General features: G+C 40.1%; 1 long non-coding RNA gene across 1 annotated transcript in view; it reads right to left on the bottom strand.

Annotated features, from left to right (window-relative positions):
* Positions 1-20897, bottom strand: part of LOC132988549 (uncharacterized) — a 188925-nt gene that overhangs the window by 83815 nt on the left and 84213 nt on the right. The gene's annotated exons all lie outside the window — the stretch shown is intronic.

Here is a 20897-nt window from a genome sequence, read left to right as displayed (position 1 = left end):
AAATGTCTGCCTGCAGACTGCAGCTCCTCAGATCTGAGTGTGGAGCCCTCTCAGCAGAAGCTGCGGCTGCCTGTGCGATACGTTATTCATAACTGTCAGCAGTAATAGGCTCAGTGAAAGGGGTTGGTGTGTGAAATATTCAGTCATCCAACACAATACTACGGTGGCCCTGTAGCCTGAACGCAAAGCAGACATGCAAATGAAGCAAGCGTCTTCACCAATTTGACAACACATGAGCAAAATAAACAATAAAGTGCTGAAATACAAAACCAAGCATTCAAATCACAAAGTGTGCTGCAAACACAACACAAAGTTTCCCCTAAAGGTGAAGAGTACTTTTTTGCTTATATATCTTTTTTTTCTTTCTCTATGTTCCTGTGTTTCTACATTTCACAATGTTTTCCTATTAAGTCTTTATTACATGATAATGTTAAATACTTAATTCTCATTGGCCAATTAGGCAAGGCGACAGTGTGCTATTCCTCGACTGATGAGGGCATTCAAACTTCTCTACACGTGAAAATGAACCCAGTCCTCCAAGCGGGCGGCCCGGGTTCAAATCTGACCTGTGGCTCCTTTCCCGCATGTCATTCCCCTCTCTCTCTCTCCCTGATTTCTGACTCGATCCACTGTCCTATCTCTCGAATAAAGGCACAAAAAGCCAAAACATAAATCCAAAAGAAAGATAAATCTTCATCAATCAAGTTTATTTATGATGCACATTTCAACAACAAGGCAATTCAAAGTGCTTCACACAAGACATCAAAAGCATCATGACAGAGGAAAGAAAAGAAACATTAAAATAGAACATTTTAAAAATCACTGAAATTATTACATCTGAAAATATGTTCAAATAAAAATAATTAAAATGAAATTAATTTAAATACATTTTTTTAAATAAAAGTAAAGAAATTAAAAGAGTTAAAAAATAATAATAATTACAGTGCAGAGTAAAAGTTTTCAATCTTATTAAATCTGTTTAATTAAAGGCAGCTGTAAACAGATGAGTAAAGCACATTTTAAACTGCTGTAGGACACACATCAGGTTGATTTTCCCCTGTACACTTGTAAGTGTGTGAATAGTGAACGGAACAAGTCTGCCCGGGGTTGTTGTTGTTGTCTCTTGTTGGTATCATGCTGTGGTTTACCCATGTTGGCCTGTGCTCTGTTCATTAGTCTCTGATTTGTCCGAATGTCCCAGCTGGCCTGAGCTCTGTTCTCTAGTCTTCAATTAGAGTTAATACAGAGAAGCTGCTGACTGAGCTGTTGTTGTTGTTTTGACACACAGTAAATAACTGTTATATGATCATTACTGAGACTCTGGGCTGATGAAACTTTACAGCACCTTAATGATAAACAGGCAATAAAGGTATCAGAGTTTCCATTCTAGAAATCAATTAGTTTAAATGTTCAATCAACAACATCAAAAGCTGCGCCTGCTATTCTCACTCCGTCTGTTTGTTTTCTACTTGCAAAAGACCAAAGACAGTAAGAACATTTCAGAGATGGCTCAGTGTAGCCTGCAGCTGTAATTTTCCACCGCGGCTGGAGTCGCAGTTGACGGAAAAACAGCAGAAATGAAAATGCTCGGCTTTATTGCTGCTCTTGTCTGTTTTTCTGCTTTCTGACATGTTTTTTTACGCCATCGTTTCTTTCTTAAACTCCTTTATTGATTTTAAACCCACGGATCCTTGAGAGGGCAGACGGGTTGTAAACTTGCCTTCTGGGCACATATTGCTTCACTAAAAGTGATGTTTATACATAAAAGTAAATTAAATGTACCATTTGCATTGTGAACTAGCTGATACATAACCATCCTCTTAATAACAGCAACATACTTTACCCCAGGTTTCAGGTAGGTCTAAGGCGCAGTCATTTTCTACTTCCTGAAGGTAGCAATGCATCACCTGGGGCGCCGAACCCCCGCTAACCAGCTCAGGAGCGCTCGCTGTGTTCAGCCCCCCTCACTCTGACATCTCTCCATTAGTGCATGTCCATAGGATCCTGTTTGTGCATGTGTGTATATTTCTGCCTATGTGTGTGTACAGTAAGCATGTCTCAATAATAACAGAGAAAAACTGAATGTCTCTACAGGATCACTAAAGTATATCCTCCATATCTTCTTCTTCTTCTAAATATAATTGAGAGCTCTGGGTGTAAAAAGACAAACGCGTCATGTGAAAAATCCATGTGCACCTTTTCCACAACACACTGCCCATTAACTCAAAGGTCAATAAATACACTGAACTGATTTTGATATGCTGTGAGTTGTTGGCATTTTCAATTCACATTAATTTAACTTTAATTCAATAATTTCTTCTGTCAGAGTGTGATCTGTTAGTTTATTTCCTTGTTGCAATTTCAACATATTTATAGAACATTAAGTAAGACTATTTGAGCATTTGGTACTTTTTACTTTTCCCATTGAAAGTTTGGTGATTTATTGCTAAAGTGAAGACATTTTTCCAATGTGTGCACTTTCAGGTGGATTCATTGGCATGCTGTGAGGCCCTATAGGCTTAACAAGGCGGGGAGAGTACAGAGGCTTGATCACTTAAAGTTTATAATTTAGTTAATAGAGTGGGTCTAAATAATTGTGAAAAGTAAATTGGTCTTTTAAAAGGTTATCTGTAGCCTGACGCTGGAGCGGCCTCTGAGGAATATAAAACGACACCTTGTTAAGTGATTGGACAGGCTCATTTCAGCAGCTGCTCTCACCACTGCTGCCTTAATTATTTAATTCTCTCCTCCCCTTTCCAAACCACCTGTAATGAATTGATTTTTTCCGGGGATACTAGTTTATAAAAACCTGCGTGAGAGTGGAGCGTGGCGGGGAAATGTCAGGAGGAGTTGAGGGTTTGGAGAAAAGTGTCAGTGAAGACGTGTGGACGAACGACAAACTGAGATGTGTGTTTGACCGGCCTCGCTGTGCAGTTATATAGGCTTTTGTTTTCATCAGAGTGACAAGAAAGACAATTAATTTATCTGATTGAAAGTCTACGTCTGGGGGGCTCCCCAGTCAGGGCATCAAAAAAGAAACTCGTGTGGTGGTTCTGAAATATTGTCTTTGTTTTTTGGTGCACTGTTTGTTTGTCCCCTGTGCTGCTGTTGAGGCTCTCCCCTGTGTTTCCAGAGGCTGGGCACGGCTTCCTGTTGCTGGAGCTGGTACCTGATCTTCATTTCAGCCCCATCAGAAGCTGGTAAATATAGAATGAATAGAGTTTGTGTCGCGCTTTTCAAGTCTTTTGACTACTCAGATCACACCATGTCACACCTACACATTCACACACTGATGGTAGACGATGTACAGTGACCATCAGAAGTAACTAATGCCATTTATTATGCACACGCCGATGAAGCAGCGGGAGCAATTTGGGGTTAAGTGTCTCGCCCAAGGACATGTTGGACATGTTACTGCAGGAGCTTAGGATCGAACCCCCGACCTTCTGGTTGAGAGACGACCGACTCCAACTGAGCCACAGCCACCCCTGTTAAGAACCCTGGTTGAAGTCTCCCATGTGTTATCTTCTTTTGTGATTTTTCCTTCGACTAATTTGCTTCTCTGTTTTTTTCCCACTTCCACCTCTGAGCTCCAGCGCCTCAGCCACACCCCCCAGCCTCTTTCCACTTCCCCTCCCCAGCCAGCCCACAGTACATTCATCAGTATTTCTCATAATAGATCTTCTTTTCACCTTCACCCTGTCTGGGGATCTTGCTATAGGGTCCAGTTTAAGACAACTGATTCAGAAAAATAAAATGGCAGAGGAGTGACCCACACCCTATTCGGCTGGGCTTAAAAAGCCACAAACAGTCCACCGGCTGAGAGAAATGCAAAAATGATCTCTTTAATAAAGACATGAGTGTTCAAAACAAAAGGTGATCACAGTGCAAACAGGTGAATAAAAACAGTAATCAACGTTTCAGTCAGTGCTACGATTTTCAACATTTGGAGGTCAATTGAATATTAGACCTGAGCTGATGTCTGTCAGAGAAACAGATCTGTACACGTGTTGGTATGACCTCATTCAAATGAGCGTCCTGTAGGAGTGTCAGCAGAGGGTTCAGGTGTAATAAGAATGCCAGAAAAGTTGTGTCATCACTCAAAGATCAAAATAAACACCGCTGTTACTTGGCCTCTGGGACTCTACCCTAGTTTTTCTCTAACTGAGGTTTTCTCTCCCCCCCCACCCTCCACCCCGTCTATGCCACTGAGACTCGCAATTTAATCAATTCTCTTTCTGAGCCTGAGAAAAATCAAGAAAAAAGCAATTTACTGCAGCAGAAAATATGATACGGGTGAAAGATTGAACCTGGACTGTCAGAAGAAGATGGATTAGTTTTTGTTCAGTGAGGTGAGTCAAACGGGGGTCTATATTTACTGTGTGATTAAGGAAGATGGAACCCAAACATCATAACGTCAAGGTTTGACCGTCTCTCACAGAGCGGGGCTGAACAGGGGATTCATCTGTTGAACATTTGGATAATAGTGTAGGGCGATCAGTAAACGTAATAATCTGATGTCAATTCACACACAAAGCAAATGACAGGTTGTCTTGATGACAATGAAAAACGGCTCAATAATGGACGCTATGTTTAATGAACACATCTTCTATCAGCTTTTTAAATTTTCATTAAATACTTTTATTACAAATTCTCAGGAACGATTCTTGATCATCTGGAACATTTCATAAAAAGTCCATTATTCCTTAAAAAAGTGAAAGATCTTTTAATTGTTTATTTTCTGACCCAGGCTTTTTGTAAGACAACCTTTTCCTTAAAGTCCTGTGAAACAGAACTTTGTCAGTATCAAATGCTGCATTCATGTGGTGTCTGACACATTGGAAAAACCAGTCTCCAAGTTGGAAAATGCTCATGAACGCCTGCTCAACATCTCTGAAACTCTGGAAAGAATTAGGTGCCCGGCTTGCCGAGGTGACGTCATAATCACCAATGGGGGGCAAAAGATGTTTTGTCAATTCTAAGATACTGTTGATTAATTCACGTATTGCACATCGACTCTTTTCTCAAATGTAACTTGTAAAAGATACATTCACACGTCTTCTTTGTAGCATTCACGTAGTTTGTTGTTGTTGCTACAAGATTCAGACTTTCTGAACTGAAAACACATGAACACACTGAAGTGGGATGAACGACTTCCCAACCCAGAAACTGGACCATCCGAGAGTACCTGAATGCAGCATGAGTGCCGTGTCGTGACATTTTTCCAGGATTAACAGGATAGAACCAATCACAAGATAGAAGGTGTGACATAACGTTGGGATGAATTTGATTGGACTGTCAGCTGCAACAAAGCTTTCTAACTGTGCAGGATGAGTCATCAGACATTCAAAGTGGTTAATGGTACATGGACTTAGGCTTGTATAGCAGTTTTCTAATTTTCTGACTACTCAAAGCACGTTTACACTGCATGTCACACCTACACATTCACAAACTGATGGTAGAGGTTTCTATGTAGAGAGACCACCAGAAGTAACTAATCCCATTCAAACGCCATCGACAAAGCAGTGGGAGCAATTCAAGGTTAAGTGTCTTGCCCGAGGACACATCAGACATGTAGTTGCAGGAGCTGGGCATCGAACCCTCGACCTTCCAGTTGAAAGACGACCGACTCTACCAACTGACCCACAGCCGCTTCCTGTACAATTTACTGTACATCTACATTCCATGGGGACTTTAAAATAACGTGGTACAGCGGCAACAAGAAGAACAGAGCTTTGTTTGGAGAGCCATGGGCTGGGGGTCGCTCCATTATCAGCTGACACTTGAACTAGCCTTATTAGCATGGTGTGTTCATAATTTTAGAATAAATACAATTAATTGGGAGCTTATTTTGTTCGGCTTTCAATAAATGTGTAGTTATCAAAGAGAAAAGAAGATGGGGTTGACTCCCCAGAGCATGTCTGAGTACAACCCTAATGCTGGGATTCACATTTTTCAGGGTGCAACTCGACCGCATGCCCCTTTTTATTCTCTTTAGTCCTCCTGTCTTGTAAACTAAGCGTTGCATTTGTTGTAATAAGATGTCATGTAGAGAAGGTAACCGTGCTCAGGCCCGGTTAGTCCTGGAGCAGTGTGAAAACACATCATGCAGTGATGAAGGAGATTTACAACCCGAGACTTACACCATTAACTTATTAGATCAAATATTTTCTGAGGTGACACAGTCAATAAGAAGAAGGGTTTCCATCTAATAAACTCCTGATTGTTTAAAAGATACATGATAATAGCCCTACTTCTTCTTGTAACTACTGCTGCCCCCTTCAGCTCATTATAGAGAATGACTCTGCATTTGCTTCTTGCAGACCCTCTGGTGTCAACCACTTCTTACAAACGCTATAATATGTGGTGTGTGATTGCTCTGCATGGCTTTGAAATATAAACAAACACAGAAGCTGTTTGAAAACGGTCTGAAAAGTGGCACAAAAGTACCAGACATGTTTCTACAAGGCATGATTTACACTGCACACAAAAGAGATATGTAAACACACAGAGCAAACTGTTAATGAAAGATAAACAGACATCATTCTTCATCTATTTTTGCAAGTTTGCAAGATTTGCAAAGCACAAATTAAGTTCAGCGAGTCATCGATACCGTCTGATTGTCTGAAGAAAAGCTGCAGGAACTCACAGCTGAATTATTGATCATGTTCACAGACAGCTCTGGATTTAAAGCCTAAAATAAGGGAGGAGGAGGCCACCAAAACTTACTGCAGGCATCGTATACTAGAGAGAGAAGAATGTCATCAGGATCTTATCAGACTCCGTAGCAGTGACTGAATTCAATCCAGCCGTCGTTCAAAGATTATTTAGACGGGTACTTTTCATAGCGGGACGTGCTGATTTGTCTTAAGGAAAACGGTTAGAGGAAGCTTGTGTGCTTTGGTGACATGTAAATGGAGCAGAGACATTATTAATGTCATTAAATCCTCCTTTGTTTTCCCTGCTATGATAACTTAAACTGTCTGCAGAGAGAAAGTCACATGAAACGTTTGATTCTTCCATTATCTTTTCAGCAGTTTTGCACTACAATAGAAATCAGCGTTTTCACTTTACTACAAAGCCGAGTCGTCTCATGTCTGTGAACGGTCGGGCTTCACAAATACTTAGCGTTCTATGTTTAACATTTCAAATGGAAAACATTTCCTGCCTCATCACTCCGCTTTTCACCTCTGTTGTTCTGTAATTGCTTTTGAAAGAGAACATGCTGTGCTGATGTGCTGTGCTCGCGCTGATTCTGTTGAAATGTCAAATTGTTTTTCTTGAGAAGAGGGTAGCCTTCTGCGGTCAACGGTCCTGACGTGCAATTCAGGTGACATGTGCAGGAATGCGCGAGGCTTTCACTTTGAAAAGAGGCCTCTGTGTTAGAAGAGAATCTACAGGACGCCAACCAAACATACAGAGACTCCTCATTCTGAAAACTCCTCTCTTAGTTTACTGACAAAACTATACTGAATGATCATATTCTGTTATTTTCTTTCAGTTTTTAAATGTTCAGCACATTTTTTATCTGATATATCTCAGTGCAAACGAGTCGTTTAGAATTTAAATAAGATGCAAACAGTCAACAGGCATACATCTGTTGTTCTCTGAACACTAACAGCTCAGTATATTTAGTATAAGTGACATAAAGTAGGGAGGTACTGAGACCATCATGATGGGACATTTGATTAAGATAGCATTAACCAGTGGCAGCTGGTCAATAGAGGGCGCTAAGGCACCGCCCACCCACTGGAGAATGACAGACCTTCACTGATTAAGATTTAAATTAGTTTGTAATATATGCAACAATACAAATACAGACAATTGTAAAAAAAACAAAGTAAATGTTATTTAGTGATTGAGTAACATGTTTAATCTGTAATAAAAATTGAAATGTAAAATGTTCTTCTTTAAAGTTATTGTTTAGCGATGTGCTTCTGGTCCTGGGCGCTTGTTGCACATACGCATTTTCTTCTCTTCAGTTCAAAGGATTAGGAGCTTCGATGGGAGCGGGGAAAATGCGACGCTTTACGTACCATCGCCAAAGAGTCGGCAGCAGATGGATACGTCCGACGAACGGACACATACAGAGTGAAAAAAAACAAAAAACGCTGGACTGGCTTTTTACTGACTCTTTATAAGTCTTTTAGTTTGTCTGCACAGAGTTAAGGGAAACAAACCTGTAAAAGTGCAAACAGTGTTGTTTGTTTCCTAAGTTAAAAATGAATGCGATGCTAATCTTTTGAGCCACATAAGGCATTTTCAAGTATATGTTAGCATCAAGCTAATGAACTTAGACCAATCTAACATCCTGTTTCATCTGTGAGAAATTGTCCCCCGTTTGGGGAACTATATGCACCAGCCGCCACTGGCATTAAACATGGAATGTTGCTTATGCTGCTTAAGTAATACAAAATATAAAATAAAGCAAAGCCATGAAAAACAGAGCAGAGTGTGTTTTTGAGTGTGAACATGTCTATTAATAAATAGTCAGACAGCGTCTGTGAAGACTTGTCACACGGTGCAGAGGCCTAGTGATGAGAAAATCCTTTCTGGGGTACTTTGCCCTTAACATGCAAAACCCCTTCTGGGTTAACAGTACAAATTAAAATACTCAGAGACGATTCTAAAGTCTGTTGAAGCCACAGGCAAAACTTCATTGTTGCCCCTCCAACCAGCATTCATCCGCATTATGTCAGTTCCCAACGATCATCTTCCTCTCGATCTTTTTTCTCTCCTCTTCATTTTACTTTGGTGACATTCATTGACAAATGTTGGTTTTCAAAGTAAAAGTGCACGCCACGCCTAGCAGGGCAACGAGAGGGAGTGCTGTATGATAACTTAGGAACGTTTCCTACTGTTGTTGCAAAATTTTTACATTTTGAGCCCGGGGTCCCAAGCAGTTGCCTGCCAGATCATAGAGCATCTCATAGATCAAACTAAAAATTGGAGACCTGTACTAATGTGTCTAAATAGAATAAGGAAGAATGTAAAATCAGATTACTTGTTCTAACATTAACCCTGTTCAGTTTCTTGGTCACTTTTAACACCACAGGTAGGCCTATGGACCTTCAGTAAAATATGTCTGGCTAACATACTATTCAGAACAACATTATAGCTGAAGATGCTGGAGTGAAACTTCACAACATCCAAGCAGAACAAAGATTTTAATGTTAGCCAATTCCTACCTCCAAGAACAGCCTTTAAAAAAAAACAGCAGAATAATGTCCAAATAACGGATAATAATGTGATAACAATGAATGTGCGAGTCAGCTGTGGAGTCACTGATGATGAAGTCATGTTTGTTTAGTGTAACTATTAAGCTAGTTAGCATACCAGCTAACAAATGCAGCTTCAACAGAGCAGATGGATGCACAGTATCTTTTTTTTTTGTAGTTTTGGAAAGGAAATGTTAAAATTAAACAAGTCCTAAATATTAAACTGTTAAGTTTTCTCTTAGCGCTCCTGACATGCCCTGCTTCATTGTGTAACAGTAACATTCAACAAGTTTAAACCTGGATTTGAAATACAATATGATAGCAAATGACGTCTAAATATGTACAACAATATGGTTTTATTGTGTGAAAACAAATAAAGTGAGTAAATGTTCCTGTTTTACCTCTGATATCAGATTTCTGGTTGCATGTTCAGTCTGAATAATGCCACACAAAGCACAACACACTAATGAGGGTACTGAAAGCGCTCCAGATAATAGATTGTTCATGACAGTATAATGCATATCTGGCTCATTAAGACGAGGGTAATTTACTGTGTTATCAGGCCCTGCAAGCTTCATCTGCTTTAAAACAGCACATTAACTCATGTCAGCACAGTGACACCCTTTGATTAATGTCTAAAAGGAGAGCAAGCTAACAAATCTGCCACACAGGAGAGTGAGAAAATGTCCGCAGACAACTCAGCTGCACGTATTGAAAAGCCTGTCAAATTACAGAACTGCAAACAAGATATTAGATATTTGTGAACATTTTGATCTATAAGCAGGATGAGAGCTGGACTGAGGCCCAGAAATATGTCAGATATAGTATAGGTCATGGTGGTAAAAGTGCTGCTGGGCTGATGTCAAGGGATGAAAGTTAACATAAACATTTGGTCTGCTTTTGGTTATGTTTTTAAATTTAGGGTTATCAAATAAATCACTAAAGCAAAGTGTCTCAAACGAGATGCTAAAACAGCAGTCGCTTACCTCTGTCAGTCTCTGTGTGTGAAGCTCAAATATTATACTGTACTGTTGTGTTCCAGGTTTTCACCACTTTGCAATTGAACAGGAACTGAAAAGATAATCAACAGTGATAATCAGAATCAGAAATACTTTGTTTGCTACAGTTGCTCATAACACCAAAAATCAGTAGGAAGTACAGATAAGTTCACAATATAAAATAAAATGAGCAATAACAATATAATAAGCATAAGTACCAAGTGAAAGCAATTATAAAGTAGTAATAATAATAAGCTATGTTCAAGCGCAGGTAATTGAGAATATAAACAATATTTACAAATATGAATATACACTGATACATTAACAGCGTAGATATTGCACTCAGGCGGGTGGTTTTCTTTTGAATAAAGAAACATAAGCTTGCCCTTCTGCAAAGTTTAAGTTCAGCATTTTGAAGACAGACTCATAGCTCAGTCAAAAGCAATGTGAGTGAAGCAAGCAGGTGACATGAGAAGAAGGCCTTTATGCACACTGAATGGCTTCTGCATCCATGCAGCCTCAAGTGGAGACTCGAGGAACTGCAGGTTTTTTTTTTCCAGTGGATAGAGTCAGAAACAGGAGAGAGAGAGAGAGAGAGAGAGAGAGTGAGTGGGGAATGACATGCAGCAAGGGGTCAAGGGTCAGATTCAAACCCAGGCATGACGTATCAAGGACTGCAGCTTCAGCACATGTGCACATGGGACCCAGAAACAACTTAGCTTCACGGGCATGCAGTAGTGTAACATTATAAAAACATTTAGTTTCCCATCCTGAGCGTGACCTCAGAGAAAAATGGCAGGTGTGCGAACATGTTGAACCTCTCACCTACACTTCCTTACAGTACCTACAAAGTAATATCCTGACTGGAAGGAGATCTAGACTTTTTTCTGACGAGCAGTGAGTCGATCCAACAGAGAAAACTGTTCTCATCAGAGCATCCGCCTGTTGATGTCCTGACCTGCATGCTTCAGGTGAATCTCTGGATCTACAAGTCAAACCGTTTCAAACATTTTGTGAACTCCTTTTCCTTTCCTGGCTGCAGCAGAACAAAGCTGCTCTGTGCTGCTTAGAAGAGATTAATCCTGTAGTTAGTCTAATAAATGAAGTGTCAGGTATCAAGTACACATGCTGTTATTAATGAGCGATTAGTCTGATGAGAATGGAGATCAAACCAGTGGGAGCTGCTGTGAAGAGACTCAAAGAGAAGACAAGAAGGGCTTTCTTTCTCTCCGAGCGGTTAAGTAATCAGTGTCGAACAAATTGGAATCAGGACGAGGCTCAAAATGTTAAATGAGTTAAAGAAAGGATTTCAGTGTATGGAGGAGTAGGATGAAAAATGATTAATAAAATACTAGAGCAGCGTTTCTCAACTGGTGGATCCGGACCCAAAAATGGGTCGCAGAGCCAAAAAAAAACTATCCTGTCAAAAAGCCTATGAAGTGCTTTTTCAACATGTTTGTTTTGTTCCTTTATTCGGTCACCTTATGTAAAAACTGGTTGAAAAATATCTGAAATTTCAGGTCGTGATTTTTCATGAAGGAGCGGGTGGTGGTTCCTGAGGCCAGACCAGTTGAGAACCACTGATATAAAGAGACCCTGTCTGTTTCCAAGAATCAACACTAATATTTAAAGTGGTACACACGTGTTAATACACAGAGTAAGCCCCAATCAGGGCTTATTCATCTGATTATTGTGTTCAGGTTTAGGATCCATATCGTGCCCAAGCACATTTCACTCCCAAAGTCCAGTTGGTTTAATGTGTGAGTGCTTCATACAGGTACACTTCCTTCACCCTGCACGGTTGGAAGGGGTGAGCCTCGGCACAGTGGGGTTGCTCATGCAGGAGCACAAGCACAGGTATGCACCGTGGTCATGACATTTAGCCTAATCAATTTGACAGTTCCTCTCGTCAATCTTTCAAAACAATAGTGGCACAGGTTTCACGTTGGTCTGATGCAGAGGTCCAGTGTTTACTCGAAACTTGGCAGATGCAAATATCCAGAGTCAGCTGGATAAAACCCCACAACAAGTCTTTGGGGCGTGACTATCCGGTTGGGCCAGGAGCAATGTGTGTGCAGGCCAGCAGGGGGGACACTCCTGCTTCGGCACGGTACTGGGAAACTGGGCCTAGTGTTAGTGTGCCCTAAAGATACTAACTCTAGATTTAACTCTAGATGTTATTTGAAGGGAAAAAACAAGTCTGAAAAATAGCATGACCAGGCTTTCTGTGGCTACACGTTCATGGTCTGTCAAACTTTATATCCTGAAGATAACAACTTAAGACATTTTTGATTTATCAGGGAAAGAGTTATTTGTTAACAAATATCAGTTTATTAAAGAATGATCTTCTTCTGTTAGCTCTATAATGTATTACATTTTTCTTTGGTTGATCAGGTTATATTCCCACTCGTATAAACTGCATTGCACACTGATAACTCAAGGCCTCCACAGCTGCACGAGCACATTAAAACGAGTAGAAGCCAAAAACTGCTCCCTGTTCTCTCATTCATAATGCAGAGTCTGAGGTGAAACAGAAATAATGTGTTTTGACTCAACAATTATTCCCCCCCACCCTTCTTTCCCTTGGATGACAATTAACTATTACAATTAATAAATGATTAGACACTTGAATTCTAAAAGGGCATCGGCTCTAAATGTCTGAGAGGCCCAATTCTTATAACTGCAGCTCCCCACAGTGCAGTGAACGGGCTGTCTGCAGACTAAGTGTCCATACTTAAAAGACGTACCCCCGAGGAGCCGTCCTCCTTTTCCAGGATGTTATCCAGAGCGGCACAGACAGCACCCACAGGGGACAAAAGGGAGTCACTGTCATTGCAGGCAGCTAAGAGTCAGCCTTCCAGCAAAGAAAGCACATAAGTCTGAACATCTGCCAGAGGGTGAAGCTGGCCTCCATCAGCCCGCTCGCTCAGCTCCGCAGCAGTGTGACTGTGACGGCAGAGCAACCGATCAGAGCAGAAGAACAGCAGGGACGAGGATCCTTCAAAGATGAATGGAGCACCCAAAGGCCTGTCGTTATACCAGAAGGACCTCCGAGCTCCATTACTGCTGCTTGATATGCAGACGGAAAAACTGCAGGAAATCAGACACACTTGTCACCGCGGTGACGGGGGCCCTGAGGGAGAGAGGCAGGAAGGGACGATGGCTCCTCATGCTCAGATACACAGCTTCCATGTACACAAAGGTCAAAACTCAACATATCTACAACATTTAAATATCTAGCTCCCTAAGAGTGATTCTGTAGTTTTAAATCTACATTACAATCAGGAAAAACAATCAATCGATTCAGAATATTCTGAGAATTAGCTTTAATTAAGCAAATTAAAACAATACATATATGCTACATCTTTTCCATCTGATGCATATTCCCTACTGTGTTCAATTGACCTTACTCACTAAAAATAGCAGAAAGGTCTGCATGGTGCTTTTTTCATTTTGTATTGTCAGTGTGATGGACACTGCAGCCTCAGGGAGCTGTCAGTCTGCTTTCATGCCGTTTTTTAATCTTTCAAAGTAAATCAAATATTTTGTCTTAAGTTGAATGATTCAACGGTTTTCACCTGACCACTAAGATATTTTTCCTACGTTTTTTTCCCGAAACATAAAAGGATATTTGGCTTATTTTAATTCAAACATGTATGTATATTTGTTGTGGCAAATCAATTCAAATATACTCTTGCCACTTCTTGCATGACTTGCAAGTTTCTGACTCATACTTTCCAAAAGACACATTTCCAAGTAATCCAATGATGAAATGATGCGGCTTAAAAATGAAACATAAAAAGACGATTTATTCAGGTTGCAGGTTACAACATAAACGCACAGGTCTTATAAATATCACACGTTTACAACAAGAAAGCCTCTCAAATGTGCCTAAAACTAAAATGGTCAGAAAAACTGTTGCTCCTCGTCCTGCTCGGTTGAATGCCTACTCGACTGAACATTTATCCACACGTGCCCACATGGCAATTTTACATCAATTAGCTGTGTTAATTGCTGTTAACAACAGGATCAATAAGTACTAGCAGGACACATAAAGGGAGAATATATATAATTATTCAGACATGCTATAAACACACAATATGCCAATACGTGATAAATATATAAAATATAATTAATTCTACAATTCAAAAGAAAGACTATCAATTATAAACATATAAATACAAAATAACGCAAACGGGGCAAATTCTATTATTATATGAACCTGTTCTTCTCTATGGCTCTAACATTCACAGTCGCTGCTGTAATCTGAGAAAGAAGAAGAGAAGATTTTTATTGCAAGGTCAACTACAAATAACAACAACAACAGAGAAAACAGCATCCCAAACTAAGAATGCAGAGGATGTTATCAAGGACACATTCCACAGGGTTTTGCCTGACTGAGACATTTTGAAGATTGATTTTTTAGCCAAACGAACAGAAAGCTTTGTTCAGAAGTGATATACAGTGTCAAGGCTGCTTTCAAGCAGTGCACCCTGGTATGTGTATGCACACAATCATTTTCTGTATTTGATTTATTTTAGTGTTCAGTTATCATTTCCTTGTTAATTATCTTCCATATCTAGCTTCACTTCCTCACAACTTCACTTTCTCACCTGTGTCTGATTACCCAAAGTGTATTTCATCTCTGTTTTCCACCAACCTTCAAAGCCTGTGTATACCGTTCAGACCGACATGAAATGAGTCTGTGGTCTATGAAATACTCCCCAGTTTGCACCACCAGTGTCCCAGCACTTACCCTTGTCCTTTTGTTTCTAAGCCCCGCCCCTTCCCCCTAGCAACCTCCACAGCTGCATCCAAACAAGCTAACATAACTAACGTCGACTAACATTAGCATGTAGTCAACAAATTGAGTTGTAAATTACTTGAAGTATATTACTCAGGAGAGTCCACTGGCTCGTTTGAATCGGCACCCAATGAATCTTAGGATATGTTGTATAAAGATACGGATCTTTCTGGGGCTGGGGACAGGAGGACGCATTTAAAGGCTGCACTTGAAGGTGAACCTTCGACGCCTCACTGTGACCTAATCGATTTTTCAAACATGCACTCCAACAGATGGAGCCCCTGAACTGAGACATAGCTACAGTGTGTTCTAGTGTTAATTGTCCTCATGTTGTTCTTTGAGTACATTTTGTTTTGGACAATTTTTTGCTTTCTTTGGATGCTTGCCTGTTCACCATGGACTCTGTTACAGTAAACTTTTGTTTAGATCTTTTGTCCAACACATTGCCTTCAAGTCTGCTTCAAGGGTCTCTCACTGCCAATTTACCCAATAGCTTTTTAGCATGCGATGAGATGATATCGCCGTTCACATAAATCTTGTAAATTAAGGATTGGCCCTTTATTTATGAATGCTAACTTGCAATTACATAAATCCTCCATACCATACAACAACAACAACAAAAAAAGCAGATTTAGCGTACCCCACAGAATGACATGTTTTCATGAAATGAGCCCCCCCTGATCACAGGACAGTAAGTATAGGACAAACCACTGGAAGACTTGATGGGAATGTTGGGAAACAGCATACGTTTAGTCAGGTTAATGGTTGTAGAAGTACTTGGTTAAGAACAGCAAAACGATTAGTTACCTTCTCATGTCAGTTAAAATGCATGTCATTTAAGCGGTGGTGTACCGGGGCCTGAAGAGGTGGGTATACTCCGTACAGTATACCTGCATATACCCTGCATTTAGGTTATGGACACCACTGAAAGAACTCAAACTTGAGCTGAAGAGAGACAGCAAATGTACCATGGACCTATGGACCATAGCCTCTGTAGATGGGGTGCGCGACATAACCGCTATACTGTAGGCTATCGACCCCCCCCCCCCACTCCCCTCTTGACTTAACTTATTTTCTTGCAATAACATCAAATAGCCAGTAGGGGTCGAGTCTATCTGTGATCAAATGTGGGCTTAACATAAATATAATAATTGGGGCTGTAATAAATTGATGCCTGCAGCCTGTCTAAGTATTGCAATGTAAGATCTTGGTATTGAACATTTACATTTTATTAACTTTATAAAGAAAAGAACCCTCGATTACTTTCTCAGGTAACACTTCTAATGGCGTGTCGTATAGACATTTTACATTCATTCTTCAGGGATGCCGAACCTGAAAGTCAGTTTTGCTGTAACCTTTTCATTGCATCAGGATTTTTTTTTCCTCGTACAGCGACAGAACATTTTGTGAAAGCGTCTCTGATTGCAGTCAGTGTGACAGCGTGTTATCACAAGAGGTCGAGCTACATAATTAGTTGAAGTGTGGAGGCTGAGTGAGCCTTAACAAGCTCATGTTGAATGTTACCAGGGAGGGGGGGGGGACAAGTAAGCAGCAAACTCCACACTTCTGAGTTTTTATAAGGTCAGTGACGTCTGTACATGATGTTTTTCATCATTCCCTAGGTGTGTGGATTAATCTCCTGAAACTTAAAGTGTTCACTTTACCTGATCCAAAGAGTGACAAATGAAAGATGGAGGTCAGGAGGAGGGTCAGATCTGCTGTATCACAAAGTGAATAATTTTGTACATTATGTTCCTGCTGTGATTACACAGCTTCATTCTGTGACTTTACTTATGAACAATGATGGCTTTTATAAATGGGCTAGCAGAGCCAAGCACTCCCTTTCTTATACAATAAAGATGAGACAATTATTCTTCAAATAAATTACAACAGATGGTTTTAAACTGGTGCATCCCAAAGTAGCAACCATACCTAATAGTTACAGGTAAATCAGACATTATCTCTAAGTGGGCTATTCTTATTTTTTATTGTTATCCTCTTCCATTCACTTAAAGTGTAAATGATTGACAGGTGTCATGTCACGCCTCAGCCCACAGACCAATGTGACAACTGAAGGATTTAGAGATGATAGGAAACTAGCATCTTTAGCTAGAATACATATATAGAAGTTATCAGGAAAATACTACGTAAAATGGAGTTGCTTTTAACAGTGTATAAAAACTGTAAGCATAACGTCCTGCCGGCCAGGTTATGTGACAGAAGTTACGATGGTGCTAAAGTTACGGCAATGACGATTCAGGAAACATTGCTCGATAAGTCTAAAAGAGAGCCAGCTTCAGGACACTGAGAACCTCTGACTTCAGGCTCAACATGTACTCTATACATTAATCTTGCTTTGTATACCCGTCTTCAAATGTAATGCTTTTATAAAGCTTAAAGCTCCTGTGGGGAGTTTTTAGCGGGGTTTCAAACAGACTGGAATAATATCTATACCTCTTTATGAGCTGAAAAAGCAAAGAAGACCATAAGCATACAAACTGAGTATTTCTATATAATTTAGTTATTTTACTGCCTAAAATAAATGCCAGGAGAAGGTGTGAGACAGGTGACAGACTGCTGGTTCTAGAACAGCCTTTTACTTTTGTGGGGCCATTTGCCTTTATTAGATCGGACAGCTGAAGAGAGACAGGAAATGCTGGAAGGAGAGAGAGTGGAGGATGACATTCAGGGCTGAGGTCGGATTCGAACCCCCGGACGCTGCGATGAGGACTATAGCCTCCGTACATGAGGCGCACAACATTTAATGGAAAGGATTATGGATGAGTGAAAAATGTGTATGTTAAAAGACAGTAGGATCATAAAACATAAAACACACTACCGACACATGTAACTGATCAAATGTCAAGAGTCAGCACAAAGCAACCGTTCCTCACAGGAGCTTTAACAGAGGCATGACGATAATAAAGTAGCTTCTGGTAAAACAATTACTGAAAGATATATTATATACATTTTTTTTTTAATAGGAAGACATTTTAGCCTGTATGTCATAAACACACAGAACTATGTTGCGCCTGCAGGAACAACATCTCTGTTAGGACGTATTTTCATGAATTCATTCATCTTGATAATTTTGTGGATATATCTTTAAATTGTGTCAACCATCTAAGAGTAACTCTTCTTAGGTTCAAGATGTAACCATATGGCATCTCATGGCAGCAGTTATATTTGGATTGGAGCCAAGTGTCTATTGTGAGCTGAAAAGGAAATGTGACTCCGAGACTGAAGAAATGTATATGTCTGATATTTATGAGTAAAGCTGATGTCTTCTTTCTAGCCTTATAGAGATGTACCAAAATAGCCAAGAATTTGTAGGATGTACCTTCTAGCAGAATGTAAGCAACACTGAAGATGAAGACTTCACCAATGATTTGAGGTCTTGGTCAGCGATGGTCTGCACTTTGTCAGCCTTATATGTTGTCTGACCATGGCTGAATAAACCCAAGATGATCCACAGTCTGTTTCACGATTTCATCATTGTTCATCTACAACCCCCACCTAACAATCTGTGGTGCATATTTGACTTTGTGTTTGAATTTAAAAAGTGACTAATTAGAGGAGAAACATAAACAAGATTAATTTGTTGTTCACGATCCAGCAGCCAAATCAAAACGGCAGGGAAAAAAAAAAAAAAAAAAAAAAAAAAAAAAAAAAGACCAAGCAGCATTCTCCCGTATAATTAAAGCCATTGATCACATGGTGCAAAAAAAAAAAAATCTGATTGATTTCTAGCAGGAAGAAACGGAGAATGCCGCTTAGAGACAGGGCATTTAATTAATGGCAAGCACAAACACACAAAGGTTGAGTTTCTGTGTGCAGAATAATGCAAGAGGGTTGCATACAGGACAAGTTTTCTGTTTGTTCATTCTTGCAGGGGGGGACAATTAATCATTAAAAAAAAGGTTAAAAACACAGGATGAAGTTTTCTCGTCCTTCAGTTCATGTCAAAAAAAGAGACGTTAAAACATCTGAGTCACATGTTTCTCTCTGTTTTTATAAAAATGCATGTTGTATCTAAAACGACACTTCCTTTGTGTCCTGCATGAAGCTCAGTGTCCTCATTTCACATAAACAGTGGTTAGATATTGGAAAGTATCAGTGCCTGTCATCCATACAAAACCAGCTTTTCACTGACTCTCAAAGCTTTTATTGATTTTACACTAACGTGGTTTTCTCGTCTTTTATCACCGTGTGCTTGTCAAATGGATTTAGTGTGGGGATTTATTGGCGCCTTCAGCTCCTCAGAACACAGTATCACCACAAGTTACACTAATTATGAAGACGTGGATTTCTCATTTGTCCTCTTTTTTTTTTTTTTTTTTTTTTTTTTAAAGAGAGAACACAGAGGAACATGCATCTTTATAATACATTTTATTTATAAGCGCCTTTCAAGACACTGTACAACAATCAACATTTTAAAAACAGCGATGGATAAAAAAAAAAAAAAAAAAAAAAACAGCATACAAGAAGCTACTTTATGAGGTTCTATTTACAGCAGGTCGGAGGAGGAATAACAGCAGCTGCCAAATGCCCTGAATGGAGGTGCATGTCAAAATCACAAAGCCTATAAGGAAGAAATACAATTTTAATAAACTCGCCCTCCAATATAACCAGATGTGTTTTATTAAAAACTCCTGGGAGCTGTTGAGGTGATTTACGAGCAGGAGAGGACATTGAAACAGGACAGAGTTGGTGCAGAATGGGCTCAGCTCTGCATGCACACTCACCCTGATGAGTCGACTCACAGACGCAGATGACTGAGGGCCAATGGAGATTGCTGTCTGAGAGCAGATCCATTAGTTTACATTTACCTCAGCTGAACAATAAGCGTCATTAGGAGATGGCTTTCTAAACTGAATGCTCTCTTGAAAATGAGGCTCCCTTTTGTTACAGCAGCTGGTGATTGTTATCGCAGAGAGAGCGCACATGCAGGGAATGTCACGTTCAGCTAATCTATTTAAGCTAAATGTAATGCACATAATAAGCACTTGTGCTTTCACTGGCAGGCACAGAGCAACAATGATGGACCTCTTCCATGACATGAACAACATTTTCTTGAGATTTCACCAACAATCAGAGGCGCTGCTGGTCAACAGGCAACTGCTTGGGGGCCCCAGATCAGTATGGGGCCCCTGAGGGCTCAAACTTAAAACCAAAGCAGTGGCCAGAAATTTACAATTTTTGCAAGCGTTGCACACTTCTGCTGTGAAAACCAAGTTTGCCAATGAATGTCAAAGAGGAATTATCCATCTCTAGGAGAGAAAAAAGAAACAGGAAAAAAAAAAAAAAAAAAAAAAGGTGATTAGTTGTGCCAAGTCGTCAGCTAACACGGGAATCGGCCTCAATGTGCGTCATATCCGGCCTCATTGGCGCTGTTCCCCTCAGCTCCTCTCCAGTCTTACCTGTAGGCAATCAGTGGACAGGACATAGCAAACACCACAAGTAATGTTGACAGACATTTCCAGAACAAGCACACCGCATTTTGTGAAAAGGATCCGCCTGGGGAAGAGAGAGAGAGCAACTTCTGAACTGCTGCAGAGCTACATGACCGTGAAGTGCTGTGTGCACAAGTTAATAATCTGAGCACACCACAAGTTATTATCTTGCTTTAATTGTACAAGTGGGTGAAATACTGACTGTAGTGAAGTGTGCCAGATTAATGTTCATGATTTGTTTTCATTAATTAGGAGCTTTGCTGACTCTGCTGCTGTCCTTCCAGAGGCCATAAACAATTAGACAACAAAACTCCATTAGGGCTGAAACTTAGATTTCTAAATAATCCGGTCATTTTTAAAACATGTGACATACCCTCAGATATTCAGTTAACAATATAAAGCAGATTTTTGTTTGGAAATGACT

The sequence above is a fragment of the Labrus mixtus genome, chromosome 14, assembly GCF_963584025.1.
Source record: "Labrus mixtus chromosome 14, fLabMix1.1, whole genome shotgun sequence".
NCBI lineage: Eukaryota > Metazoa > Chordata > Actinopteri > Labriformes > Labridae > Labrus > Labrus mixtus.
Note: the sequence above shows the minus strand (reverse complement) of the source record. Positions and strands in the feature narration are given on the sequence as shown.